The sequence below is a fragment of the Lissotriton vulgaris genome, chromosome 1_1 (assembly GCF_964263255.1).
Source record: "Lissotriton vulgaris chromosome 1_1, aLisVul1.2, whole genome shotgun sequence".
In the NCBI taxonomy this organism is placed as follows: domain Eukaryota; kingdom Metazoa; phylum Chordata; class Amphibia; order Caudata; family Salamandridae; genus Lissotriton; species Lissotriton vulgaris.
The window spans coordinates 790,635,175-790,656,124 of record NC_141685.1 but is presented as its reverse complement, the minus strand read 5'-3'; the positions used below and the strand labels follow the sequence as shown (position 1 = coordinate 790,656,124).

At 42.1% G+C, this 20,950-nt stretch overlaps 1 protein-coding gene across 2 annotated transcripts in view; it reads right to left on the bottom strand.

Moving 5' to 3' along the window:
• The window catches only part of ANKRD45 (ankyrin repeat domain 45), a 360,539-nt gene that overhangs the window by 242,442 nt on the left and 97,147 nt on the right, over positions 1-20,950 (bottom strand). The gene's annotated exons all lie outside the window — the stretch shown is intronic.

Genomic DNA, 20,950 nt, shown 5'->3' with positions numbered 1-20,950 from the left:
CTCCAGCAGGAACTAATGCCGCCGTCACAGGACTGGAATCTCATGATAAAACGGTCATGTTGTGACTACCAGCCTGGGTGTAAAGCGGTGTTTGGCTTTTTCTCTGGAATCTAGAGAAGTTGGTGGTTACTGGGCTTTTCCCATGGTTGCTATAGTGGTTAATATTGGAGTTTCAGGGCTTCAGATACTCCAACTGGACAACCAAGTTACTTAGTTTGAATAGTTGATCTTTGAAGGACAAATCAAGGGGGTCATTAGGATAGAGGATTTTCCGCATCCTCCGGGCCGGCGGAAGCCACCGCCGGCCCGGAGGATGCGGAAAATCCCCTGCGGACCCACCAGGACCCACCGCCACATTAGGATGGCTGGTGGGTCATGGTTTAGGTCCGCAGCTTTTCCGCCGCGGCTGGCTTACAACCGCGGCGGAAAAGCACTAAAATGGTGAAGTTGTCTCTTAGACACCGTCAGCCAGATTAGGATGTGCTTGGGAACATGCTTTTCCGCGGCGGCTTTTCCGCCGTGGAAACGCATGTGTAACTGCACTGCAGGGGCCCGTTGCGGGCCCCCTAGGTGTAGTGGGGGGTGGGGGGTGCACATGGGGGGTACCTATGGTACCCCCCTGCATTTGCGTGCACAATGCAGCAGGCACCGCGCGGTGCCTGCCGCTTTGTGCACGCAAATGCTGTGCATGCATTTTTAACATTGCTACGGGTGCAGCTTGAAGCTCCACCCGCAGCAATGTTAAAAATAGAGGATGTGACCGCCACCCTGGCGGTCACATCCTAATCTGCACAGAGGGAACGCCGCAGGCCATGCGGACGTTCCCTCATGCTCTGGGGTCGCGGACGGACTCAAGTCCGTCCGCGATCCTAATGACCCCCCAAGAGTCCAGTTTGATGCCTAAACCCGGAAGTAGTTTTGGAGCTTAGATACAGTTTGACACTGTAATCACTCATGATAAACTCAATGTCGAGTCACAGCTATAACTTTTACAAGGAGCAAGCTTTCATTTACAGGTAAAAAAATAAGAACAGCTAAAAAATTCGATAACAAAACAAATTAGAAGGTTCGAGCACCTTCCAGAACACAGCACAAAGGAAATTTGCATTGGTTACTGATGGAGCAAGATAAAGAACAAAATTTTGTTCAAACTGGCGAAGTTAAACTCTCCTAATAAAAAGTAACCTGTCTAATAAGTTTGTGGTGAAATTATTAATCAATTTAGTTTAAAAGATTCATTTTTGAAAATACACACGGGACTAATGTGCTTTTTGTTGCAAACGCAAAGAAAAATTATTAAACTAACCTTGTCTATTGTCTTTGTCAGTATTAAATGCGGCTGATTAACTTATGACATGTGCTCATTATGTGTGCTTATGTTATGTCTATTGTGAATAAAAGCTTTAAGAGTTCCTGATATTCGAAAAGGATAGGTGAATATAATGCTGCATATTTGTGCTTAAGCTAGGTAACATAATTAACCCTGTTAATTAGCAAAGGGGGAGGGTAACAGAATGGGTCTCAATTCTTTAATTAATTGATGTCTTGTGTTTGTTTAATAATAGTTTCCGAAGTAAGGCCTAAAAAGTTGATGCAGAAATATGGCTGACAAGAGCTGCTGACACGAAAGCTTGTCCAGAGTAATTTCATGCACATGCGCAGCTGAAGAATCTTGCTGCAAAGTTCTTATGAAACAAGGAACGATTTCTTTGTTGTGCTAAGCGTATTCACGGAGGCAGCCAAGGACAGCATTTTGTTTTGCTTGCCAAGGTTAGGAAGTTAGCGTCCTGGGCTCGAGTAAAAGTAACTTTCTTGAGGAAATCGAGGATGTGGAAGCGAAACGACAATGGGCCTCATATGAAACCCGGATTGTGGTCAGGAGCCGAATGACCTAACAACTTTTATCATGGACTGACACTGCATTGCCAATGAAAAGCTTGAATTTTTATGAAAGAAGGTAAAATGTAGAAAGCTTAGCTAGAGAGAAAGGTATAAATTATGACACCATGAGTGGAGAAAAAACTGTTACTTTCCGATTCCTGTATGGTGCGTTACACTGATGGACCTTTGGCACATGTAAGCTTCCTGTGACTGTGACTAAGACAGCAGTGCCGTGAGGGAAACGGCTTACCGAATCCACCTCCTTGGGGCCGCCAGAACTGTGCCTCAGCACCGCCGTGAGGGAAACGGCGCAACGAACAGCCACACATCGAACGACGCCGCCGAGCGGGCAGGGAACTACAATTCCCAGGTGCCCCGGCGGCCGTGACGCCAGCAGAGCACCCGGAGGCGTGTAAAAAGAGTGCAACGCCTCTCGCCCCGCGAGTCGCGCCCGGGGCTAAGCCCGGGCAAAGGGCGGGCCGTCTGTGGCCGTCAGTGGACTGCAGTGGACGGGCGGGCCACCCCACTAACATCTCTTACAAAGGTGAGCACCTAACTTGGATTACAAAATGGGTGATAGTAATAATATTGATGTGGAAAACAAGGGTGTTGATACTTCTGTCTCCCTCATCACATCCTTTGAGACACTGATAGACACTGCTTTTAATGAAATAGTGGAGACTGAGAGAAGGTTTTCGATGGGTTCCTTTACTATCAACAATAAAACGAGCTTAACAAGTAGTACAAGTTGTGCTAATGGAGACGTACATATAAACCCGGAAATAATTGTGGTAAAACCGTCACATCCTTCTGTTGACGTGCCTACTATTTTAGATGATGAAAATACTGTCACCTACATAGCACACGACCCCGCCTCTTCAATACCAGCGGCAGTAATGTCTAAGCCGATACTGATATTAACATCCCCAGTATCCCTCCAGACAGAAAGTGTTTCTACTATTACAACTGCTTCGCAGGACGATGTCATTACCCTGGATAACACCGATTCTAGTAGTAATAAACCGGGAGGGGAAAAACGTAAAAGAGGCATAACTAAGCAAAGTGCTAATAAAAGGAAACAGCCTTTATCCCACAAAAATCAGCCGACACCTCAAAGTTTGTGGAATAAAAATAAATCTTCGGGGGCACAAATTGTCCTAACAGAAGATAAAAACTCTGCTGATATGGACAGTATTTCTGATGTAACTACCACTCACCCTTGCGGGAATTCCAAAACCATATGGACTCAAACAGCACTAATGGGTGATAATTATAATCTCTCTAGACAGAACGGGAACCTTATAGAAACCATAGTGGATACTATTTTTAACCGACTAGAAAAGCAAATGATCAATCAGTTTAATAACATTTTTAAAAGACTGGACAGATTAGATAACCTGGTCAAGACTGGAGAAATAAAAAGAAAGGGGTCAGTCATCCTGGACCAAATTAGAGCTGATCGCCTCTTGAAGGAATTGGAAACTGCAAACAATATACTGACATCAAAGAAACAGGATATCACCAGCTCTTTGGGTGGGGTTTTGAGCAATTCTGGATCTCTACCTCCATCTATTGCGCCATCAATAACTCAACCCACAACTACCAAAAGAGGGCCAACTCTGAACACATCTAATTTGCCCACAAAACCAACTCCCATACCTGCTCCTAGAAAAGTTGCTATTTCATCTACTCCTAACATTTCTGTTCCAAATAGCAATAATGGCCCAACTAAATCCACAACAGCTTCAAGATCGACTGCTGCCAATAACAACGAGGGTATTGGCCCTCAAGGGTCTATTAAACCTTTTAAAAATCAAGGACCAGCCTTACATTTGCCACCGGATGCTTGTCCTTTTGTTTTGGTTCTAGCAGGAGTACCGCCGTTGAGGGAGGACCAGGGGGAATCATGGGTGCAATTGCAAAATAAGAGCATAGACTGGCTGACCAAGCACAAAGGCGTTGGATTTGACATCTCAAGAGAGATTATAACAGCCCGCAGGGTATCGTGGGTCGGGCCTCTACTCAAGGATAAGGAAGGTGACTGCATAGTTCTTAATTTTAAAAATCCTGGGACTGTAAGAAACCTCCTTAACAGAAATAGCAACTATTCCACCATTTCTACTGTTGCAACTATGTTACCCTTGAGTTACTTTTATAGACAAATGGCAACACAACCTCGCCCTCCTTTTATGCAATTCCAACCGTCATTAATGCATTTCCAACCACCACCTATGCATTTCCAACCACCACCTATGCATTTTTGGCCACCTCCTATGCAATTTCAACAACCCTATTTCCCACTTCAAATGTACAATAGATTTGCACCTCTTTCGGACCTGGATATGCAAGATTGACCACCTTTGACTACCTCTGTCGAATTATCTTAGACTCCAACATCCGAACCCCAGACTGTTTCACAATCCTTGCCTCAAAGCACCTTGAGTCAATCACCCCAGACCCTTACTCATTTGCCTTTGGATTCAGAACTATCTCTTGTTAGCTGGAATATAGCAGGCTTAAAATCCAAACTGAAAATCACAGAGTGGCATAATTGGGTTGATAATAACTGCGATATATTGTTGCTACAAGAAACGTGGAGCACAACGTCACCAACAATTGAGGGTTTCTGTTGTTATAATCTTAATGCTTCCCCGTCTCAAATGGGTCGACCTAGTGGGGGTTTATCTATTTGATCCAAAATAAAATGCGGGGTGCAAACTAAATTGATCCCTACACCAGGCAATTGTTGTTTTATGGCTATGAAGTACATCAACAGATTGAAATGATGTATTATTAATTTTTATAATAATGATTTTGTTAGCCGTCCAAATGGTAATTTTATGCTATTGTTTACTTTTATAGATGAAATCATGGGGGGGCAAAAGTATGGACCCTTTGATGGCATCTGCATCGGAGGGGACTTTAATGCACATATGTATCGCTATAGTCCAATATGTAAAAACGGTGAAGAACTGAAAAACCACATAGCTTCCCGTGACCTAGTTAATGTTATGGAAATTGCAGGTACAAGTGCAAATAATATAACAACCCCCACTTTTATAGGTCAGGGCTGTGCTTCTACGATAGATTACATTTTTACATGCCCGACATTAAGTGATATAATTTTAAAAGCAGAAGTTGTCTGTTCCGCTTATAGCGACCATTACCCGCTTAGAATAAATCTACACAATCCCCAGACCTCAAAGGTTGCAGTGAAGCTAGAGGTTGGGCCACAAAATCTAGCATTATCAACAGATAGATTGAGACTAGTATGGAAAGGAGTTGATAATAAAGGAATTCTATCCAGAGTAATTAAAAAACATCCCGAGACAGTTGAGATTTGCCTGTCACACACAAGTCCTAGTAATGAGGTGGTTGGCGCTTTTGGAGATTTATGTGGGACCATTAAAACCGAATCTTCCAAACCCGCTAGGCAGAATACATCCCAGGGTCCCCGCTGGTTTGATTCCTCTTGCTCTAAGGCTAATAGGGACTTGAGGGCAGCCCTTAATACCAACCCAAGGGACTCCCAACTCGTGAGAGAATTAAGATCAAAATATAAAATTGCCTTACGAACTAGATCTGAGGCCCTAGTAATTAATCACTGGGAATCTCTCACGCGTACTGCCACACTAAAGGACATAACAGGTTTCTGGAAAGAAGTTAAGTCCTTAAGATCTTTTGGGTCTAACATCAATCCAATTAACAGTAATATAACAGGCGAGGCGTGGGTAGAGCATTTCTCCCAAATCTACGCTATATCAGCTACTCCTCTAGATACTGTCTCTCTATCCTATAGCGCTGAACCTCTGACCTTTTCATTACTTGAGGTCGAGGATGCTATTATTGATAGCGCTAGTAATAAAGCCCCAGGCCCGGATGGCCTTTCCATTGATCAGATTAAATCAGAAATTAATTTTTGGGCCCCTCTATTATGCAACTTATTTAATAACCTGAATGATAGCTCAATTCCCGAATCCTGGTCGAACAGTGTCATCGTACCTATATTCAAAAAAGGTGACAGGTCGGATCCCGCCTGTTACCGCCCGATCTCACTGATCGATAACACGTTAAAAGTCCTTGGAAGGGTAATTTTCAAACAGATAAGGGACTGGGCTGAAGACAACAATGTTCTCCATTGTAGCCAACTGGGATTCAGAAGCCAAGTAGGCACTATTGAACAATGTTTAAATTTAAATCTGATTATGGCTAAATATATCATTGTCAAAAAATCCCCTCTTTATTTAGGTTTTATGGATTTGAGTTCTGCGTTTGATTTTGTTAATCGTTCTAGGTTGTGGTCACTTTTGCTTGATTATGGTTTGGATGACTCACTGGTGTATTTTCTTTCTTATCTACATAGGGACTTAAAAGCGCGAGTATGAATTAATAATGATGGAGATTTATCTAATGATGTCCCTATTAGCAGAGGAGTTAGACAGGGCTGCGTACTCGCCCCACTGCTTTTTATTTTGTATATCAATGGGTTGAGTTGCACTCTGAGTGAGATCATTAAGGATGTTCCAGTTATAAATGGTTCCCCCATTACTACCCTACTTTATGCGGATGACGCAGTATTAATGGGGCGTACACCGAATGCTTTACGCATTTTAATCTCTGGGTTTGTTACTTTTATGTCCGACCTTGGTCTAAATACCAATTTAAAAAAATCTTTTATAATGAATTGCGGACCAAAAAAGTATAACATAACATCTATCAAATCTGGTAATAACACTTTAAAATGCACCAGCACTTTCCCTTATCTAGGGTTGTTATTCTCTAACTCAGGCTCATGGCAGCAACACGCTGCCCATGCGAGTAACAAAATTGGCAAGTCAATTAACTCAATTTTATCCCTTCGTCAACCAAAACTGGCTGATGTTGTTACCCCCCTTCTTACCATCTATCGTACCCAATGCCGGCCAACTGGGACTTATGGAGCTGAAGTGTGGGGTTATTGTAATAGCACGGCCCTCCAGTTGGAGGAAAATAGATTTTGTAGGAGGGTGCTGGGGGGAGTTCCTTGTGCCCCCACTTTCATTTGTCACAATGAACTAAGGCTGCCATATATTGTCGATTTTATTAAGTCTAGGCCTGCGCTTTTTTGGATTAAAATATGGCTAAATCCAGCAGCATCCTTAACGCGCAGTATAATATCAGACTGCTTGTCAAGTGATAGATCTCATCACATACCCTGGTTAAACGCAGTTAAAAACAGTCTGCAGAGTGTGGGACAAGGATCTTTATTTAGCTCCCCTGATTCTATTGTACCCGCTCATAAGAATAGTATCAAACGGGCATTCCTGGACTTATATAACGAGGATAGGATGAGATCTGAATCCATTAAACCAGTGGTCATTAGATATTTGCGCATTATTGACTCAGGTATTGATAAATCGATTAATTCTTTAAGATACTTGTCAATTCCTATAGGAAGATGGAATCGGAGTCTTTTATTCAGGTTTCGGGAGGGAAGCATCAGATCACCACCTCATTACCTTCTCCTTAGCAATGTCCTCCCCTATCATTCCTGCCCGCCAATCCAATTTCTTGGCACGTAATTGGAATAAAGCTGATCTCAACCATTTTACTGCTCTTCTGAGCTCATCGTCCCCACTCATCACTGGACCCAACACCTCCACTGACCTTCAGTCCAAAACCCTTACACACTGGCTCACTACCGCGGCCGACACTGTGGCACCTTTAAAACCTGTCAAGACAAGGCGCAGACATGATGCCCAAAAGTGGTTTACCGCTGAGCTCAGCGCACACAAACTCAGTCTCCGCCAAGCAGAGAGGCGCTGGCGCCGGGACTACTCCCTCGAATCAAAAGAGATTTTTTCGTCTCGGTTGAAGGAGTACAAGAAGGCAATTACTGCGGCCAAATCATGCTACTTCTCAAGCAAAATCTTGAACTCCTCCAATAAATCCAAAGATATTTTTTCTATAGTGGATGAACTATCTAACCCAGAAAGAGTCGCCCTAGCCCCCCTCCCTTCCCAATCCTTGTGCGACTCCCTTAACCAATTCTTTGTGGAGAAAATCATCAAAATTAAAACCAGTATCTCCATTTCTCCACCTGCTCCCACACCTTCTTGTGTTCCCAGCTATTCTTACACTCAAACTCTCACTCACATTCCCCTTATTTCAAAGGAGAACTTTTTGTCACTCCTACACAAAGTCTCTTCTGGCTCTCCCAGCGACTGTTGCCCCCCCTCGGTCCTCCGAGAAGCTTTTACTTCCTGTCCAGACCCCCCCTTGCTCTTTTGAACAACTCTTTGACCATAGGGGAGGTTCCTGGACCCTTCAAACAGGCCGAGGTGGTTGCCATCCTAAAGAAACCCTCGGCAGACCCTTCTATTATGAGCAACTATCGTCCAATTTCCCTTCTCCCTTTTCTCAGCAAGGTTTTAGAGTCGCACGTCACTCAGATTCTTAGTTCTTTTGTGGAAGACTCTAGTGTACTGGACCCCCAGCAGGCTGGATTTAGACCCGCTCACTCAACAGAAGCCGTCATTCTTTCTGTTATGGAGGAACTGCGCAGGGGAGCGGAGGCTAACATCTGCCAGGCTCTGGTCCTCCTGGATTTGTCGGCCGCCTTTGACACGGTCGACCATGATATTCTGGTCGACCGTGTCGGGGAGGCAGGCATCCAGGGTTCCGCCCTGGACTGGGTCCGCTCCTTTCTGACCCAACGCCATCAAGCTGTGAGACTATCCCAGTTCTCTGCTTCCCAGGTTAAACTTACCTGTGGTGTCCCACAAGGTTCTTCTCTTTCCCCCCTCCTTTTTAATTTGTATCTTTCCCCACTTATTCGCGCCCTCCGACAGTTTAATGTCACAGCGTTCAATTACGCTGATGACATACAACTAATTTTCAACATTGATTCCTCTGCTGATTCCATTTCCACCTTTCAAAACACCCTCTGCTTCATTAGCAATTGGATGAGCTCAAACCATCTGAAGCTCAACCCCGACAAGACCGAGCTGGTTCTTGTCGGGGGTTCTTCCAACCCTTGGGACTCTTCCTTCTGGCCGGTCAGCCTTGGCAGTCCACCCCGCCCTGCCAACTGCGCCAAAAGTCTGGGAGTCATCATCAGCAGCGACCTCTCTATGACTCCCCAGATTAGCGCGGTAGTCTCCTCCAGCCATTTTCAATTAAGGAAAATTAGGAAAATCTCCCGGCTACTTACTTCTGAGGCCCTGCTTGCGCTAGTAATATCGAGGATCGACTACGCCAACGCGCTATATGTTGGCATTCCAGCCTACCAACTTAGGCGGCTCCAGCTGATTCAGAATCAGGCTGCCCGCCTGATCCACTCCCCGCCAAGAGATCAACACGTCCGCCCCTTCCTAAAAAGCCTCCATTGGCTTCCGGTAGCTGCCCGCTGCAAGTTTAAGCTGGGCTGCATTATCTTCAAATCCCTTGCCGGCCAGGGCCCCCTCTTTATTTCTTCCCTCCTTCAACCCTACGTCCCTCCTCGCACTCTCCGGTCTTCCCAACTGGCCTTGTTATCCACTTCTAGATACAAGAGGAAGAAACACGGCGGGCTCAAGTTCTCCTTCCTGGCCCCCACCTTTTGGAATTCCCTCCCTCTGCCTCTCAGATTGTCTACTACGTATCCCAAATTCAGATCTTCCCTCAAAACTCTTCTTTTTACTGAATCCTACAAATAAATGGTCTCTGTTGCTCCCTCATCTGCTCTCTTCATTATGGCGCCAAGAAACCTAATGGTGTTAGTTGCGCCTTACAAATTTGTTTAACATAACATAACATAACATAACAGCATAGTTAACTTGCTTAGCTTCCCTATTGGCTATAACAAAAAATTAGAAGAGTTGGATTGCCCCTGTTCTCAAGGTGGAAAACAAAGTTTATTGCACTATCTCTTCTTTTGTGGCCATTATAAACTGTATACCTGTCAATATCTAAGACCAATCCTTCGTAAATATAATTTACGAGACTCCATTCTTGCACTACAATTTTTGCAAATGTTGCACACTGATGAAGTCACTTATACTGTAAGTTGTTTCATAAAAGCCTGTGTGAGATCAAGGGCAAGTATGGAACACGGCTAAAGGACAGTAGTACTATGCCATCCTATGTATTTGTGCACTTTACCATTGTACTAGAAACTAATTACAGATTCCACTGTACATGTGCCTTGATTCAAACAATCCTTGCGGGAGAATATAATTGAATTTTGAAATTACGTACATCCATAGACTAATGCTCTTCCTCTATTATGCATTTTGCACTTTATATACTATGCACATTAAGTTATATATGCTGCTTCAACCCAATTGGATAATCTGTTTTTAACCTTCTATATATGTGTTTTTAAATGTTCTTAAAATGTATTTTCATTCTGTATGTACTTTTATGGATGTATTAAATCCGAATAAAGATCATTTGAACTTGAACTTGAAAAGATTTATAATGATTTATTCCTTTCTAGGTAAAGACAGATTGAGACAGGGAAATAGATTCAGGGAATGGAAACTGTTATTTTGCTTCATGTTTCTGAGCTAACTTTGAAATGCTAGTTCCAATTTTCACTTCGTTATTAAAAATGCTGCTTTCTTATTTGCTTATAAAATAAAGATTTTTAAACTTAAAATGCTCTTTCTTTTGAATAATAAAGTTAATAAAAATTAGATTATAAATGACAAGCTGGTCTTGATTATTCATGGTCTAGTTTGATTTAAGAGAAAAATCGTTTCATTTCATGATAATGAAGAATAAACTGCAGTTGTACATATTAGTGTAAATATAATGTGAATAGAATATAAATCAAATCACTTGATTCAGCTGCTCAATAATTGTCTCATTGGTGTTATGGGCCTGTTAAAGTGTTTTATAAATAATGGTGAGTATTGAGGTGATAGTTAGCGTTTGTGAGACAGTTTTTCTATAGGAGCGATGGATCAATTTCTTGGTAGCAGAGTTCGGTTACTATGGTAACTAACATGTTACATGGTAATTACATAGGATTACATGTCTAAAACTTATTAAGTTTGTTTTAGTTGTTATATGTAGTCGAAAGGTTTTTTCCAGCAGTGTGAAACTTCCTAGTTGTGCCGGCATGAGTAGTGTGACAAGTGAGGTTACACAGTGCATTTGTTCTGTTTCAAAATAGTGGTATTGTCGTATATCACTAGTGTTGTGGTCGTACAACAGAAATTTAGGGAAATTTTAGGTGTGTAAGGTAGAATGTATAGTGAGGATTGTCTATGAAATCGTAGCTTTCGAGTAAAGGGGCTTCTGTCCTGTTTTAAAACTCACTGTGAAAAGAGTAGTAGAAATTATCCAAGCTTGAGTGAAAGGTAAGGAAGCGTCGTCTATCTTACTGGCGAATGAGAATTTCTATTGGTGGGTTAAAGTCCTACTAAAGATTCATGTATGTATGGTTAGAGATCTTTTCCGTATGAATGTGCGTAAATAAATGGGTAAAGTAGCCTTACTTTATCGACGAATCTGAATATTCTGTGAAAATAGCGTCGTCTATTTCACGCAAAAAGAATACTTGAATGTCTGGGAAAACTATCACTTTATTTAGCGAAACAGACACATAGTTTTTTTAATGTGAAGTTATTAACTAAATTTTATCGAAAGTTTTGTAAATATGGTGCTGTGAAATTTTTTTGTAAAGGAGGGGTTAGTTTAAAAAGCGAGAGACGGAGCAGAAAAGTCTGCAGCGGTAGCATACGTCACTAGTGCCGCGCTGTGATTGGCTAACATACGTCACAGTATTCGCGCACAGATTGGTTCACGTGACAAGACAAGCTTGCAGCTGATTGGTTCGTTGTGAAAAACAGTAATTCTATTGGCTGAGCTAGATAGTGACGTAGCTCAACCTGATTGGTTCTTTGGCAAGTTTTGCGCACAAATTGGTTGGTGTCGTGGAATAACAATTTCCTTGTTACGATCTTTTCGAAGTTGAGGAAGTCGTTTTAAAAAACATGGATTATTATTTTCAGAAAGAGAAAAAGAAACTTTCATGGTTTCAGAAATTGAAAAATAAATTGAAACCTGACAAGAAAATTGCAACGCGAGGCAGAAAATGAATTCATAAGTACAAAACGCCTGCAGCTTATATGTTAGTTGAATATGGTTACCATACTTGTGTCTGGATTGAGAATTGGATGAAATATACTGAGAATGATGGTGTTTTAGCATGGCCAGAAGACAAATCATTTAATGTAGCGGTTTTGAAAAATTTAAGAGAAAGAATGGTAAATCTTGTACCGAAACCCAGACCTACACAATTTGAAGGTTTAGTTGAATGGGAAGATGAGATGCATGAATTAGAACGAGAGAGTAGAGGAATTCCAAAAAGATTACCTAGAGAAACACATCTGGATAGAATGCGTCGATGGAGAAGTGCAGACATGTGTGATGGCTTATACCCAGTGAGACTAGTTAATGAGACATCTGGAAAAAAGCGTTCCCAAAAGAAAAATAATACTAGAGAAGAGAGTGACTCAGAAGATGCGGTTTTAAAAGAAATGTATACTAAAAAAAGTCACCTTTTCAACCAGTTTGTACACGGACTACTCCTCCAAGTGCCCCACCTAGAGAAATTATTGATGAAACATCCCCTGAAACGATTTTGACTAATAATAAAACCCCAGAAAGAGCAGAAACAGGACTTAATTCAAATATATCACCAGTAAATAGTAATTTCACTGTAACTCCAGATCAAAGGAATGAAACCCCAAGAAATGAAAACAGAGCAGATAGGTATAAAGGATTACCAATACCAGATACTTCAGAATATATTCGTTCTGCGAATGAATTAATACAGCAATTAAATAAAAGTATGGAAGCAGTAACAGTGCCTGTAACAATTGGACCTGTACTTCCAGTATTTGACCAAAAAGAAATTAGACATTCAGCTTTAACTGTTCCATTAAATACGGAAATACAAAAAGAAACTGAAAATTTTTATTCAGATTTGACTGAAATACATCGAGAGAGAATGATGATGCCTGATTTAACTCTTAACCAAAGTTTGTCATGTAAAACCCCAATTGGTGCAGATTCTGATTCAGAATCGCCAGAAAAGAGTATAAACAAAATAAATATAACGCATACCCCCGAAAGGTAAATTACTTGATGTTGGAAAACTGAAAGCAGATATAGAGGAATTAATTATTGGGATAATTGGAACTGACAGTTTTAAAGGTATATCAGGATGATGAATTATTGGCAATTTGCAAAAGCATAACATGGAAAACAAAAAACAGATATGATCAATTGGAAGAAATTGCTTCTGAATTAGAAGTAGATCTAAGCAAGCAGAAAAATTTGTAGAAAGGTTTGTTAAAGTTTCAAAAATGTTGTGGGTTGATCTTAATGGAATATTTGACATAATTGCCCCATCAGATCTTTGGACAGAATGTAAAATTTCTATAGATTGGCCTAGAGAAGAACCCTCTCGAGATAAGGTAACAGGTCTTCACCAGATGTAATGAAATTGTATGATAAAGTAATTGTGTTTTTGAAAAACAAGATTCCCCCAAAAGAGGTAGATTGGGATAAAATAGACAGGACAACCCAAAAGCCGAAAGAATCAGTACATTCATTCTATGAAAGATTACTGCTGGTATTTAAACAACGCAGTGGTTATGAGCATCTGAGTGAGAAGGATATGAGCCATTTTATATACAGATTTGTATATGGCTTGAAACCTGAAATTAGTGAAATGATAAGAACTGGAATAGTTGGGTGGCAATCACATACAGTAGATGATATTTTGAGAAAGGTAAAATAGTGATGAGATGGATGCTGAACAAAAGAAGCTAAAAGAAAAAGCAATGCGGGCACAGGTGAAAGTGGCTGAGCAACAAATAGCAACTTTAGGAAATAAGAATGCTGATCAGAATCAAGGAAAATTTAAGGGTAAATATAATAAGCCAAAGTTAATGGGAAATATAGAAGAGTTGAAACAGAAACTCCCATGGTTTAATTGCGGGGAAATTGGACATTGGAAGCGCAAATGTAAGAATCCGCCCAGAAATTTTGTTAAAAATCAATCATTAAATCCACAGATGCAGAAAGAGATAAATCAGCAGCAACAGCTACAGCGACAGGTAGTGATTCAGCAAAGTCAGTTGCCACAACAGTTACCACAACCGCCACTTCCAAACTGTGTAAATTTGCAGAGATGCAGTACAGAATCAGGATTCAGCGGAGGTGAACAGGTAAACAGATCACCGAGAGTGAATGTGTCGAATCCGTCACAACAATTCTTGTTGAAGGAAGATGGAGGGTGTGATTCTGATGATTACTTCTGACGGTGCCTGAGAGAGGAGGAAGAGTGCGTGCTTGGAGCCACTCTTCAGGTAGATCAATCTGGTCCATTTGTGAATGGTAAAGTGAATGATGTGGAAATTACTTTACTAGTGGATACAGGTGTTACCCGTTCTACTGTTAGATCAGTGGAAATAGAAAACCTACCTCTCTCTGGTGAAAAGATCCAAGTAGTTGGTGTAGCTAATCAACAGATTAAAACAGATGTAACTAAACCAGTCGAAGTTGAAATAGGTAAATTTAAAGACATGCACAGATTTGTAGTCTGTGATAGCAGTCCAGTAAATCTGTTAGGTAGGGATTTACTTTGCAAGATGAATTGCGCAATATATTGCTCACCAGATGGTATTGAGCTTCAAACTCCAGAAGAAGATGGTCTTTACAAATTAACAATGTCAATGGTTGAGGCAGAAGAAAGCAGATTATTTCTTGTGTTTGATAAAAACAATTTACCAGAAGAATTAAAAGAAAAAGTGAATTTTGTAAATTTCACTGGAGATGAAATGGGTTTAATAAAAAATGTAGATCCAGTGCAAATAACAGTAAAACAAGGAGTAGATTATCCAAATATTCCTCAGTATAAAATGAAAGCAGAAGTGATTAAAGGAGTCACTCCTGTGATAGATAAATTCATTAAACAAGGTGTTCTAAAAGAAATTGAAAGCAGCCCATGTAACTCACCGATTGTGGGAATTAACAAGCCAAACGGAACTTTCAGAATTGTTCAGGACCTGAGAAAAGTTAACAAAATTGTTGTTCCATGTTGTCCAGTTGTACCAAACCCAGCGGTAATTTTATATCAGATTCCGCATGATACAGAATGGTATACAGTTATTGATCTATGCAATGCATTCTTTACTGTTCCATTGCATCCAGAAAGCCAACAAATGTTTGCGTTCAGATTCAAAGAACGTATTCTAGCATGGTGTAGAATCCCTCAAGGGTACACCGAGAGTCCATCTATCTTTAATCAGTTGCTAAAGAAATCCTTGGAAAATCTAGATTTACCTGGAAAATCTACATTAGTGCAGTATATTGATGATCTCCTTGTTGCTGCAAAAGCAAGAGATAATTGTGTAACAGATACTATTATTCTCTTAAATCATCTGGCAGATGAGGGACACAAAGTATCTCCTGCAAAATTACAGTTTTGCAAACAAGAAGTAAAATATCTTGGTCACAGAATTGCAAAAGGTACCATACAGGTAACAACAGAAAGAATACAAATGATTCAAGCAATGCAACCTCCAAAAACACAGAGACAGGTTAGAATGTTTTTAGGCATGGTAGGTTATTGTAGTCAATAGATTAGTGGATTTTCTGTAATTGCAAAGCCTTTGCAGAGACTGACAAAAGCAGACATAAAAGACCCGATTTGTTTAACAAAAACTGAATTGGAAGCTTTTGAAGACCAAAAAAGAAGTTTATGTGAAGCTCCATCATTGGGAATGCCTGATTATGAAAAAGAGTTTGAACTGTATTGCAGTGAAAGAGAAGGTTGTGCATTATCAGTTCTGATTCAAAGACATGGAAGACTGTGAAAGCCCATAGCATATTTCTCAGCTGTTCTTGACCCTGTTGCAAAAGCATTACCAGGTTGTTTAAAAGCAGTGGCTGCAACAAGTGTGAGTCTGGAACAAAGTGAAGGAATAATTATGGGATTTCCTGTGAAGGTATATGTGCCACATTCAATTGAAATTCTGCTTACTAGAAGCAAAACCCAGCATTTGACAAGTAATAGGTTGACAAAATATGAAAAAGTAATTATTGGATCAGACAATGTCTCGATTGCGAGATGTATAAATCTGAATCCTTCTACATTGTTACCTGATGCTTCTGAAACAGAAATCAGAGATGAAATTGTTGATCATGAATGCCTGGATGTATTAGAATATTGCACAAAACCAAGGCAGGATATTAAAGATGTCCCGTTGCCTGAATCAGACTATGTTTTGTTTGTTGATGGTTCATGCTTGAGAACAGATGAAGGTGTTCTGAGTGCAGCATATTCAGTATGTACGGTTGCAGATGTGATTGAAGCCTCAAGTCTCAAAGGAATTTGTTCAGCTCAAGTAGCAGAATTAGTTGCTTTGATTAGAGCATGTGAATTGGGAAAAGGACAAAAGATTACCATAGTGACTGATAGTCAGTATGGCTATGGTGTAGTTCATGACTATGGCCAGCTCTTGTCTCAAAGTGGTTATTTAACTTCTGCGGGATCACCAATAAGGAATGCTAATTTAATAAAAAGATTAATTGATGGTACTTAATTACCAGAAAAAATTGCAGTAGTTAAATGTACAGCTCATCAGCGAGGAGAAGACTACATAACAAAAGGAAATTCATATGCTGATGAAATTGCAAAATTCTGTGCAAGGCATAATGCAGCAGTCAATCGGGAAAAAGAAAATGAACATGTTTTGAACTCACTTATGCTAATATCTGTAGTAGATACTTGGCAAGGAGTAAAACAGTTGCAAGATGAGGTAAGTGATGAGGAAAAAGACACATGGTTAAAAGCAGGATGTAGGCAAAGAGAAGAGGATGAAATTTGGGTTTACAAAGATGACAGACCAGTAATGCCAGACAGTATGATTTCAGACATGGCACGCATGTACCATGGTCCAGGACATATAGGCAGAGATTCCATGATTAGGCTATTTAGGCAAACATGGTACAATCCAAAATTCAGAATAATTGCAGAATCCTTTTGTCAAAGATGTCTGATCTGCCAGCAGATCAACCCGAACAGAAAAACAGTTGTAAGCATGGGAACCATAGGATGGGAGGGAGGTCCTTTTACCAGAATACAGCTTGACTTCATTGACATGCCACCTCACAATAAACTAAGATATGTATTGGTCATTGTTTGTTTGTTTTCAAGATGGGTGGAAGCTTTTCCAACTCGTCATAATGATTCAATAACTGTTGCAAAATTGCTGTTGAGAGAGTTTATACCTTGGTATGGTTTCCCAGTATCGGTCGAGACAGATCGCGGCACACATTTTGAAAATAGATTGCTAAAACTGATTTGTGAAGCCTTGGGTATAAAACAAAAATTACATTGTGCATACAGACCAGAGGCTTCAGGTTTTGTTGAACAAGTAAATAGTACAATAAAAAATAGAATAGGAAAAATGTGTCTAGCAACAGGAATGAAGTGGACAGATGCACTACCACTTGTTTTGATGACTTTGAGAAGCATTCCAGATAAGAAAACAGGATTGAGCCCTCATGAAATATTAATGGGCAGGGTCATGAGGCAAGCATTTGTTCCAGTTGACAAGTTACGGAGTATAAATGATAGCGTCATTATGGATTATTGCAAAAATCTATCTGACGTGGTGACTTCTGTGTTACAGCATGTAGGAACTGAAGTGCTCACAAAAGAGAAAGAACAAGCTCATGATCTGTTACCAGGAGACTGGGTGAGGACAAAAGTGCATCGAAGAAGAAATTGCCTAGTACCAAGGTGGCAAAAGGCAAGACAGGTGATTTTGGTCACAACGAATGCAGTAAAATGTAGGGGATTAAAAAGGTGGATTCATGCAAGTCATACCATACGAGTCCCAGAACCTGAGAATCCTGACGAAGAAGGTGATACAACAGCTGATTCAGATTCAGAAGAAGAGCCTGAAGAAAATCCAGATCCTGAAGATCGACAAGATAGTCGACATCTGGAAAATTCAAATGTGAATGAAGCTTTGAATGAAGAAATTGTGATACAAGATTCTGAAGAAGAAAATGACAATCTGCTAGATCAAGAAGCAGAAAAAGAAACTGATCAAGAAGGGATTCAAGATCAAGATCAGGAGAGTATTGAAAAGCAGAAAAGAAACTTTGGAAGAAGGAACGGTAATACTGAAACTGGTGAAATGGAAGTAACTGAAGAAGAAGAAGAAGAAATTCCAAGTACCAGCTATAAGAATGATTTCCTAACAAAGTGAAACTGCTGAGTAAAGAAGTACCTGAATCTGATGAAGAATCTGACTCAGAGAAATTGATCATTAATGAATCAGCTGAAAACACAGAAAGTTAAACAGATGATGGTGAAGATGAATCTAAATTGAAGAAAACAAGAAAAAGAGCTTGGAGAGGGGAGTATAATCTGAAAGAACCAAAAAAGAAGCTAACAAGAAAAGGAGATATTTGGCCAAAAGAAATTGGAGGCATAAAATTTAAATTAGTGAATAAAGCAAAAGAGCAGGTTAATGAGATTTCAAGTCAAAAAGAAGAAGACTTGAGTAAGAAAAAACAGGCAGGAAAGAAAATAGAAGTGATAAGTAGTAGTCCCACGAAAACGCCAGAGACGCTGTGGAACTTTCCTGTCCTTTGGAGCCTGTAATCCACTGCTCGCCGCCTTGACTTTGTGGGTGGTCCCACCAACCTTATCCAGTGTGGATCCTGCCTGCTGCCCGAGGTAACATCGTGGGAAACAAACATCTGAGGAGGCTGCAGGGGTAGCGCGGCAGGGACTCACTATCCCAGGAGTCCCTGCGTGACCACCTGACATCTGGTCAGCGCCCCCCAGAGTGCCCCGCCCACCACCGGCAGTCTGATTAAAGGAAGCGGACCCACCTACTCTGTGCGTCCCACGAAAACGCCAGAGATGCTGTGGAACTTTCCTGTCCTTTGGAGCCTGTAATCCACTGCTCGCCGCTCCTGCTGCGCGGGAGCCGCTTCGCCGCCTTGACTTTGTGGGTGGTCCCACCAACCTTATCCAGTGTGGATCCTGCCTGCTGCCCGAGGTAACATCGTGGGAAACAAACATCTGAGGAGGCTGCAGGGCTAGCGCGGCAGGGACTCACTATCCCAGGAGTCCCTGCGTGACCACCTGACATCTGGTCAGCGCCCCCCTGAGTGCCCCGCCCACCACCGGCAGTCTGATTAAAGGAAGCGGACCCACCTACTCTGTGCGTCCCACGAAAACGCCAGAGACGCTGTGGAACTTTCCTGTCCTTTGGAGCCTGTAATCCACTGCTCGCCGTTCCCGCTGCGCGGGAGCCGCTTCGCCGCCTTGACTTTGTGGGTGGTCCCACCAACCTTATCCAGTGTGGATCTTGCCTGCTGCCCGAGGTAACATCGTGGGAAACAAACATCTGAGGAGGCTGCAGGGGTAGCGCGGCAGGGACTCACTATCCCAGGAGTCCCTGCGTGACCACCTGACATCTGGTCAGCGCCCCCCTGAGTGCCCCGCCCACCACCGGCAGTCTGATTAAAGGAAGCGGACCCACCTACTCTGTGCGTCCCACGAAAACGCCAGAGACGCTGTGGAACTTTCCTGTCCTTTGGAGCCTGTAATCCACTGCTCGCCGCTCCCGCTGCGCGGGAGCCGCTTCGCCGCCTTGACTTTGTGGGTGGTCCCACCAACCTTATCCAGTGTGGATCCTGCCTGCTGCCCGAGGTAACATCGTGGGAAACAAACATCTGAGGAGGCTGCAGGGGTAGCGCGGCAGGGACTCACTATCCCAGGAGTCCCTGCGTGACCACCTGACATCTGGTCAGCGCCCCCCTGAGTGCCCCGCCCACCACCGCCTCGCCTATATCATCAAGCGAGAGCCCGTCTTGCGGGACGCAAGCGGGACGCCGGGCGAAGCCCGGGCAAAGGGCGGGCCGTCTGTGGCCGTCCGGGGCCAGCAGGGGCCGGGACGGGCCACCCCCTAACAACCCCGGTAAGCCTTCTGTCCATTGTAAAACGAGTTGCTCATGTCTGCATTTTCACCAATGGCAACACGCTCAGGCAGATGCTCACGAAAGGGGGGAAACACCACGTTAGGGACTATGGACAACTTCATAACCCGTGCGGTGTCAGTGGTAGAAAAGGAGATCATACTAGCAGAACGCAGACTGTCACGGGAATACCTGGCTCATAAACGATCCTCTATGGGGTCCCTCGCACAGGCTAAATCACCCTCAAATAGCCTCATACCAGCCGACTCTAATACTGCTGCCATCCCTAGTGATACACAACCATGTGTCATCGATACACGACGGGCTAGTGACTTTTATGAAATCACATCTGACCAGGCACCCCTACAAAAATTTCCTACGAACGTTCAAACAAACAACACTCAAACCTCAGTACCATTGTCCTTACCTTTAGTAATGATACATGACGCTCCCCCAGTCTATCCCCTCAAATCACCTCCCAAGATGACAGGGCGAACAGCTGCTAAAAGGAAAAGACCGGTCACCCCTCGTAAAGCGTATAGATTAAAAACCCTAAAAAGAATACGTAAGAACTTCATGAATGTAGGTGACCAGAGCCAAACAGTAGCAAATCATCTCATGAACAACGGGAATGAGCATGGAGAACCCATGGAGCGTAATCAAACAAGAGATCATGCTGACACAGTTGTTACTATTGAATCAGCCAACAACTCTGTAGATAAACCGGCATCAGGGAAGTTGATGGAAGAAATTCTTTCCCTCATGACATCACTATTACAGCCAGTAACAGTAAAACTGGAAAGGCTAATGGACCGTTTGGACAAATTCGAACAAACATCCTTGGATAATTTTTTTGCCCTAAAAACGCTGGTAAAACTTCACTCAAAGATTGATCAAGAATCTGTAAGATCGGAAAAAAGTCCAATTTCACCTAGACCAGCACATCAACCTTGTCCAGCTATGAAAGACAGGGCTTTGAACTCAAAAAAGCAGGCGGCCTCGAGTAGGTCAAATACTGTGCAGGAAGGACTAGGTATGGAGTCCCCGAAAAACCCAACAACCAGTGATAGACCGAAACCGGCTG